Below are 9,887 nucleotides of genomic sequence, written 5' to 3'. Positions count from 1 at the left end.
CTCCTCCCAGGATCACTCCTAGGGATGATGAAGTTGCAAAGCTACCAAATGAGAGAGCGGAGAACAAGATGCATTAATCACCACGGAAACAGCTGATTGAGGATGCCTTGAAAAGACAGACCCATTAGTCTGTGTGCCTGCGATGGTGCTAATCTGATTGTAAAACTGTTAAGCTAAAACAACATGCACCATTGACCACCATCAGAGATATTCATAACGCTACTCGAGCACTTCCGTGTCGATATAGCATTTTGTGTGCCCTTCATGGGGGGCTTAAGAGGTTGTCATTTCGGTGACACGGAGGAATAGGTCTTGTGAGAACCGTGTTAACAGTGGGTGTGGATAATTACAGTAAACAGCTCAGTCTGCATCAAAGGGAGCGAGGTGAAGAGGAGCAGGAGTACAGACTACGAGAGGAGTTCATGTGAGGCAGTAAAAGTGGTGCTGATGAAAGGATGAACAATGTGGAAGCTGGCCTGTGATGGAGAAGCATGAATGAGGGTGCAGTGTGTCTTAGCAGCCAGCCCGTAGTGGCATAGCGGTCAGGAGGCCTGCTGCTTTAATGGTCCATAAATCTGCGTGGACTCGCTGGTCTGATGCTGCCCCTGTGAGACCCTCTCATGCGGAAAATGAATCAGACCATTTTTACGGATCGCAAGTGTGGAAGCTCTCACCCTCCCCTGCCCTACTGCCGGCGAGCCGATAAGAGCTGCTGCACACGCACAGCACTCCATTTCAGCAGGTCTGGAGCTCATAAAACTCTCTATTAGTGACAACCTTTGTTTGTAGGCTGCTCCTCATCCAGTCTGTCCTCTTGCCTTTGTTGTTCTCCATCCGCTTTTCCTTCTCTCCCTCTCCCTCTCTCATTAGACCTAACTTTGGTTTCTGGAGTGGGAAAACAGATGCTGCCACTTTGGTACGCAGCCAGTTAAGAGGTGTAAACTGTCAAGATAAATCACATTCCAGAGGAAACTGCTTCCTTTCCATACTCTTGATTAAAACCGACTCCTCTGCTTCCATCTTTCTCTCGGTTACACACACAGTGAATGGTGATTTTTGCATATCAATCAGAAACACGATGGGTGCCATATTTGTGCGTCTTTCTTTCTCTTGCTAGATCTCAGACGCATAATTAGAACAATAGACGACACCCAGAATATTCACTAGCGTGCGCAATTTGGCATACTTTACCCATTACTTTGTGTGGCTTTCCCCTCATATACCATGGACAGGTAAAGACATTACAGAGTGCACTTTATAAAGTGGTCCTTTTAGAGGATTTGCTGCAGACCAAACAGACAACCCGCTCCCTGAGCTAATTAGTTTGAACCTCCTTTGAAATGTGGAGTGGAAGAGTCATCAAGAGAATTACGACACGGACTAAAGAGTTCCACCGCATGCGCGCGCAGATATGCATGCTCAACACACGCAGGTGCATGCGCACACATATGCGCGAAGGCTGCGTGGCATTTTATTTTCCTAGATAAGTACTGTGAACACGGTAACTGGTTAAACAGGTAGTATTTGCATTCTCCCCGTGACAAGAAAGCAACTGTCTGTGAAGCTGTAGAGGCCACCTGCTGTGTATAGACATACACCAGAAGTCCTAATTGCTCTGGATGGAGCCCACCGCTCTTGTTTAAAGAGACAGCACAAAGCAAGACAGCTAATTTTCATCTTCAAGTATTCCCTTTTAAATACTTGAATTCTTTCCTTTGCCAAAAAAAAAAAAAATGTGTAAATGCACTTGTACACGCCCTCTAACTGTCAGTAGAGCAATCAGGCGTGGTCAACTTCTTTCAAATGCAACACTTTCTTTGTTCTTCAGGTTTGTTTTCCCTAGAGGTTCTCACAGCTATTGCCGGCAGTTATCCTCAGCTGAAGAGTGTGTTTGCCGACAGAAGCCTTTGTTTGACAATCCTTTCTGCTAACCGGGTCTTATGAATTGTGTCAGCAGTGTGCTGATTGTCTCTTATCTGTCAGCTGATAAGTGCCTCTTTTAATGCGCGGGCAATAAAATTCAACATGTAGGGCAGAGGAATGATTTTTTTTTTTTTTCAACAAACAAATATACTGTAATTCTGTATTGATTCAGTCTATTTGTTCAGGTTAGATTGGGCAAACGTTTATATGAACAAGCCGAAATGTCAGTTCATCCCGGTGGAGGATGAAAGATGACAGTAAATTCAATTTCACAACAGCATGATGAGAAAACCTTTTAATGAGACGTCTATGAGGATTTTTACAGTTTTTCACTACGCGATTTTACTAGTCAGTAAACAATGAGTCAAGCATTTCTAGTTAAGACATGGCTCTCTCTCCCTAAGCAACAGAGACAGAACCAGAAGGGCTGGTTTTACTTATTTCAAAGGGCCAAACCTGCACCGTTGCCCCCCTAGCAAAAATGGGCCCCCAAATGTATGTGCATAATTAGTATGAACCCTCTCCGCTCGTCTGAGAGGCATCCTTCCCACCCATAAAATCTAATAAATACACATTATAAATGGGCTGAGGAGTAACGGATACAACGTAGCTGCAGGAATCTGCCTTAAAAGAATGATGAGTGCATTGATACAGTTTGTAAAAAGCCGGTTAGATAATTAAAGATTATATATATATTAATATTTTTAAATACATGGCAGTTCTCAAAGTGACGCAAATGAAATCAGACAATCGGTTAAATAACTAGTTCAAACAAGTCTTCAGGTTCGAGCCAGCCATTACATGATTATAGCTTTAGGCACACAATCACTATAGTCGCAACACTTTCCCGAACTTGACCATGACGTATCGCCTTCTCAGTCATCTTTATATACAGTAACTGGCAGTTCAGTTGTTACTAAACACGCGGAGCTGAACTTTGGTCATCCTCATTTCATTGCTCCCTGTCATTTCATTGATCTCTTTGCACTTTTAAGCACAGTAAAACTGCACGACTCGCTTATAAAGACCTCCAAATTGCCCCGCTCTACAATACACCCCATGCGGGGGGGTGGGCAATTGAATTAACCCATTGATCCCTGGCTGCTCTATTGCCAAGCTAAATTTTGTTATTCAGCCTTAATGACTGCTCCTCGAAGGCAAATGAACACTTGTAGTCAATTAACTGCGAAGCAGGAGGCGGGTAAAGGAAAGACAACCCGGTCTGACATGTTATGTCCTACCAGGCGCTTAAACTGGAGTCGTGACGTCTGCAGAAACATTCGACTGATGTCTTTAGTGTAAACAACAACACATAAGACGAGCTTTGTTCTATGACACTCCCTTATCTTTTCACAGCATCTGGTCCTCCCCGCCTTGCCTTGGTCACAAGCACACTTTATCTTGTGGGACAATAGTGGTCTTGTGCCCAGCAGTGTTGTCTGGCACTACCAGCTCCACAGTGGGCTATGACGCGTATGAGGGAATCGCCCGTGCTCTCCAGTGAGAAGTGGAGTGTGTGTTGGGTTGTCTCATGTATAAACAGTACGACAACTAGGGTGCCTGCTCCTTTTCAATAAACAGAAATATGAAAATGACGCTTGGAAATTCAAAATCTGATAGGAATGTCAGAATTTCCTCGAAACTCCATCACAGTGTAGTGGCACTCACTCCAATTCACAAGTGACTAAAGAAGTTAAGTTACAAGCTAATTATTAGCTAAAAGAAGTGGGCACATGAATCAGATACCGTAAACAAGTGGCTATATAGGCAAAATAGATGTGTAATATTTAACACAGCCAAACACGAATAAACCAAACTGAAACTAAAGCTGATGAGAAAGCGGCAGAAGCTGCAGTTCCTCGAATGACCACTTGAGGATGGATCCAAAAGCAAGGCAGTCCCAACTGACTCCTGGAAGCTAGCCTAAATTTGCCCCACCCACAGCATCTTTATTGGAGACATTGGATTTGGAGTCAGCTCAGTTTGGATTTGATTATGCCCTGGCAACAATCTCGCAGGCCAATCAAATTGAATTTGTTCACAACAAAACGGCTCTGATTGGTTGTACGACGTATCAATTCGGTACCAATTAGCTGAAACAAGTCCCATAATGAAATCCAAATGCCATGTCCCCCGAGACCTGATACCAGGCTACATAGGCTCCAACTTTAAAGTAGAAATAAAATGTCTACAGCCTGGAAAACACAAATAGTTTGGGCCTCTAAAACTAACTAAATGGCTAATGACAGCTTTATAGGGTTGAATTTCTGTCGTGTAAACTACCCCAAGGCTCATGTATTGATCGAGGGTGGGTCTGCTTTAAGTGACAGAATTTTGAATTTGCAGATGATTACACATGGTCTTGTACATCCAAGATGGCGATGACCAGAGCCAGGACCCTGAGCTTCACAGCTGTCCTCCAGGAAAACGTTCGTCTCCCTTTATATTATATACAGTTAATGGTATAAATGATTGAAACACTGGCTAAAAGTAATAGATAACCGCTTGAAATATTGAGTGATGCAGTTTAAATAGCTAAAAGTACAATCAAACAATTATCAAAGTTATTTAAAAGAAACAGTGAGAATCATGCGGTGAAAAAACAATCAACAATCAGGCCAAGAAGTTTAGTGATCGACAGTTAGCCAAAGGTGATGGAGACACGTCTGAATTCGACGCTTTGAAGAAATGAATAAACAGCAGAAGAAAAAGGTTAATATTTCAACTAATTAGCCAGTTGATAAGTGGGTAAAATAAGGCATTAATACCTGAAATAGTTTGCTTCAAATGAAAGAATAAATCCTCAACGCCAGGGCAGAGTTTTGTATGAACAAAATACTAAATCATGCACTGTCAAATTGACTTTTACAGCGCTGGTAGTAAAATAATATTTGGCATGAGTTCAAATGAACACACTTGGAACATGACACTCGTCAGTGAAGGGGTATTTCAGTTCTTGTTATATGGGGGTACTGTGTGCCCAACAAAAATAGGTTGTGAAGAGAGTACAGACCTGCCTCTCTGCACCATGCATATAAAGTGAGTGTGACCCGATGCCTGAGGGGCAGCATATACCCAGCCTGGGTGTACGGGGAGCCTGGTTGTGTTGCTGTGAGCGGGCACACGGCTGTACTGTGGAGAAAGTGGTGCAGTGCCTCTCTGTGCCTGGCTGAGCACTGGGTAATGAAGCGTGGCAGAGGAGAGAGGAAAGGAGTGTGTCTGCAGGGTAGGCATGGCCCTCGTGTTCCTATGCAACCAGGGCGGATGGCTAGGTGATGCAGGACCGCCTCTGTGCTGCTTACTTGACATGCTGCTGCCACGCTTTCTTCCCCTCGTTTTGGATATTTGTCCGCTTTCTCAATCCTTTGCCATCCTCCTTCCCTCCCCGCGAATGAACGTGACACCGTCCGACAAATGGCCCAAGGAAAATAAGCGAAATCTCCAAAGCCTAATTAACTAACTGCCCCTGAAATTATGAATCACATTCAGCAAATACAAATATCAAACTACAAGAAAAAAAAAATCATTAAAGCACATATTGCACTTAAGACTACTGTTTTTATTTTCCTAATTGATTTTCTGCTTCCTGTCTGTGAGACAGTTGCCCTTTTATTCAGTGCGAGATCTAGTGAGAGCAGATGTGCTATTGTTTCAGAGGTGGTGTCCTGAGACACTTTCCACACACCACCCTCCAGTAGCAGTCACGTAGAGGGCATTCATAACGAGGGAAATCAGAAAAAAAAAGAACAACAACACACAGTAGGTGTGGTTTATAAAAGGAAAGAGATCTTATTGCTCTGTTTTCCTCCTGCAGTACATGTCCAAACAAATGTGCGTTATGTGTATTGGGGACTCTAAAATGCTGTTTGCTGTGCATGTGGGTGTGTAACTGTCTCTTTGTACGTGTCAACCTTGCAACTCATTGGTGACCTGTCCAGGGTGAACTTCGCCTCTTGTTTTTTGTCAACTGGCATAAGCTGCAGCTCACCTTGACCACCTCAGAGGGAATGGATGGATTGATGGATGGATGGATGGCACCCATTGCAAGGAGAAGAGGCCTTTATTGATCCAAAAGTCCAACAGGACTTCAAGGACTTTAGTTGACTGTTCTGTGTAGTCGGTAGTGGAAGCAAGGATTCTGTTTTGGGAGCGCCACAAAGTGCAGTTACCTTTCTTAACTTGCTCCGGAGTAGAACTGCTGTGCAAGAAGTGTGAAACTTTCATTTCCTGCAAACTGTCCTTTCACGCTGGGATGCCTGTCAAAAAAATAATAATCTTAATGAACTGGAAACTGAGCACCGAGAACTATCCTGCTTCGCAATAAAATGTTGATGGACGACCTTCTTGGCGTGTCAGACGTGGAGGGATGTGTCTGCTAAAGGCCTATGGTTACGGTTGTGAACTGCACCGAAATACGCAATGTTAATTAATCTCAACCAGCTGTAAACTGTACGTAATTGATGTCCCTTACTTAATTTGTCACCGACCGCCTGCCTTCAAGCACCGAAAATATATTTGCAACAGTAAATCAGTAAAAATAAACACGTGATTCCCCTCATCGAATGCTTTCCCTCCTAAAAAGAGCTTGCGCCTCGAAAGAGACGAACTCTTAACATATTATCATCCGTTGTGCATCCACATATTTCCTGCGGGCAACAAGTGTGGATCTATTCTTAGCTGATGGCCAGGGCCTCAGCACTTTCTGCTCCCGCTTCTCATAGGTTGGACGGCGAGAGGTGCGATGCAGTCCCGCCAGGTCCGACTGTGTCAGCCTTGCCCGTGTCCAGCTGTAGCGACGGTGGGGCCCGTTGACCATCTGTCCCCGGCCGGCAGATTCAAGGATCGGTCCCCAGAGCGGGGAAGCGAGGGGGCGGGAGGGAGATGAGGTCGGATGGGGGAATCAGCTTTGTGTTGCCATAAAGCTGTCTTTCCTCTCTCCTAGCAACGGACTCCCATTTCCTTGGGTTTTTTGGGCGGCGTGGTCCTGTTGGTTGGTGTGCACGGCCCCCTTACTCACTCTCTCTCTGTCCTATTTATGGTAATGAGCCATCTGCCCTCTCTGTAACAGCCGCCCAAATAGAGGAGAGGCTGGGAGGAGGAGGAGGCGGAGGAGGAGGAGGAGGAGGGAAGGAGGGAGGGGGGGGGTTGTCTCTGACAGACAGGAGTCTGAGACAAAGACGCTTATTCTGTTGTGTCTGCTTCTGCACCAGTGGATGCCTTCAGATGTGGAGTGAGGATTGACCAAGAGAAGAGACGATTCTTAAACATCAGTGTTTTCAATAGACTGAAGGAAGGACGTGTTTTATGTCTGCACCTGATAGAGAGACGGAGAAAGTGACACAGCGAGACAGACAGCGCTACCACCTGCAGTTCGGCGCATTAAGTTGTTCAACACAAAGAGTATTTGTACTACCAGCGCAAGGATGACCCCTCCTCACTCACACAAGCACATGCACGCACGCACACACACAATATTGACTCCCGAGCCGAATATTACACGACCCCACTATTATTCAAAGCCGCTGTATGGATGTGTCTCCTCCGTGACTTGGTGACACGGGAGAGTGGTGGGCACAGCAGCCAATACAGAGCCACCCAGCATTCAATAGACCTCTGTTGCCACTGGATACTAGATTGGTTACCAAGCCAACACATGTGCCTCACTGTCATATCTCCGACAGATTAGTGTCAAAAACAACAGAGATCTTGACAGTCATGCTCCCCATGTTTCTGGCTTCGGCGAGGTGCTTAGCTTTCAGTATACCTCTCCCTAAAAGAACAGGTGATTCATGAAAACGTTAAATTAAAAGCAAACGGAGATTACATAAGACGGGGCAAAATATGTTGCTTCTGGCCATAGCAACATAACAACAGAGCAAAACAGCCAGTGAATCGAAAACACAACGGTAGCCGGTTTGTCCATTTAAGCAGAGTAAATCAATCTCTGATAACTTGCCGCACACCTGCAGATTCATCAATAAAACATAAGACAAGAAGTCTTCCGGTTCATGACAGTTAGGGCTGTTGTCGTTTGTACAATTCAGTGTCCTACACGAGGCCCGGAGCTGACTCCTTTCAAGGGGTCATTCGACATTAGCCCTCATCAGACAGACAGAAAAACTCACAGATGGGTCAATGACCAGAGTGCAACAAACCCCAGATGGTCCTGCTGTTAGGCCTGCTAGGGTTGGTCCATAACATAAAGCAAAACAATATGAAAACAAACACATGCGTGAACGGAAAATACAGTTGATGCTAGAATTGTGTACAGAAGTGCGGTTGTGCAGATGCTGCCACCTCCAGTTGTAGGGTAGTTTTGCAGCTCTTAGTGACTCATTAATTAGTCAGTGGAGCAGTATTCATCTAGACCAGCCAAAAACTATGCTAATTAATTACCATGTTTTCGCCACAGTCACACATTGATATCCTACAAGCAAATATTTACATAATCACAATACTAAGCAGTGTTAAAAGACTTAAGTTTCCGCCTATGAGAGAAAAGACAATTCGTCAGTGTATTTGGCAATCTGACACAAACAACACCGTTGTCATGGTAGCGTCCTAGGGCAAAGGGTCTGTTAAGAAATTACGGCTTACACAAAGGTGACTGCCAAGGGTGTTTTTAAGGACAAAAACTTCCTTTTCAGGATCACTAAGCAAAAAAATCAGAACAAGACGAAGCGCCATTCAGACAATAGACACAAAAAGGCACCGACCATAAAGGTATCATGTGATGCTCCTCTCTGCACTCACGGTGTAAAGAGTAGTACCCACCGGAAGAGACAAGGAGACATCTAGTGGACAATCAGGCTGCTGTGCAACTGAGTAACAGAAATATCACTCATCCATTTGTTCCAGTAAACTGATGAGACAAGAAACCGAAATTTCCGAACAATTTTTTTGGGGGGATATTGAGAAAAATGTTGGCACAGTCCTGCAAAATTTCACACATACATTTTTTTTTTTTTTGAAAAACATCCAATGGAACTGCCTGGCTTTTTTAGACATATTGTTCGTATTAACAACATTTGATCCTCTTTGAAATAGTGCCTTCAGATAAAATTGATATGCTTGTACAATAATATGATGAATCTGTCATTCAAATCATCTACCTTGAACCAAAATGTCAATATCTGCCCAGTGACAGAACATAACAGTTGGTATGAATAGCTGCCTTTGGGCTGGAAGCACACATATCTACATATGATATTACTGTAAAGTTCTTTTCAGACAATAGAGGCTTTTTTTCAACACCAACATCTGAATATCCTGCCGATCCTATGATGAAATTCTGGGGTTTCTTTGAAATTTCTTTTGGTATCAGACAGCGTGCTTTGGGACTGAATTAAGAGCAGCCAGTCTCTGGCAGTCAAACTGGGAGTCGTTTGAAACCAACATCACTTGATGAACAATTTAGACGTCTTTTAAATCTCTTGGCGGTCTCTTGTCTGAAGGCATTAAAAGCCTTTTTATATCTTGTCGTGACGACACCACGTAGTTCGACATCAAAGATGACAGTGAACCCAAGATGTCACAGATTTAAATAAGATCCAGACACTCACTGAGAATCAGTGGCACATGATCTAAAAATGAAGATTACAATTTGATAGGTTTTAAGGTATACTAAATATTGGAGTTAATTCAAAACGCACTTTAAATGCGTGATGTTTTTTTCATTTATTATGAAAATTATGCCGAAATGTGTTCTGTATTATTTTTTTATTTCTTTTATCGTATTGAATATTTCAACAAAGATAAAATATTTTAATGTATTTTAATGTTGACAGGAATTTCCAATACGTTTTCACATGACTGTATATGAGACCTGTTTAAATGTGCTCATTTGATCTTGCTGAATAGCACCACCATGAGACAACATACAAAAATTAAAAAAATTGCTTTAGCTACAATTGCAAACTATAATTTTGTTCCAGCTCATGCTTCTGCATGGTTGCAAATGACAA

The sequence above is a fragment of the Mugil cephalus genome, chromosome 13 (assembly GCF_022458985.1).
Source record: "Mugil cephalus isolate CIBA_MC_2020 chromosome 13, CIBA_Mcephalus_1.1, whole genome shotgun sequence".
In the NCBI taxonomy this organism is placed as follows: Eukaryota; Metazoa; Chordata; class Actinopteri; order Mugiliformes; family Mugilidae; genus Mugil; species Mugil cephalus.
This window is presented reverse-complemented; position numbering follows the sequence as displayed.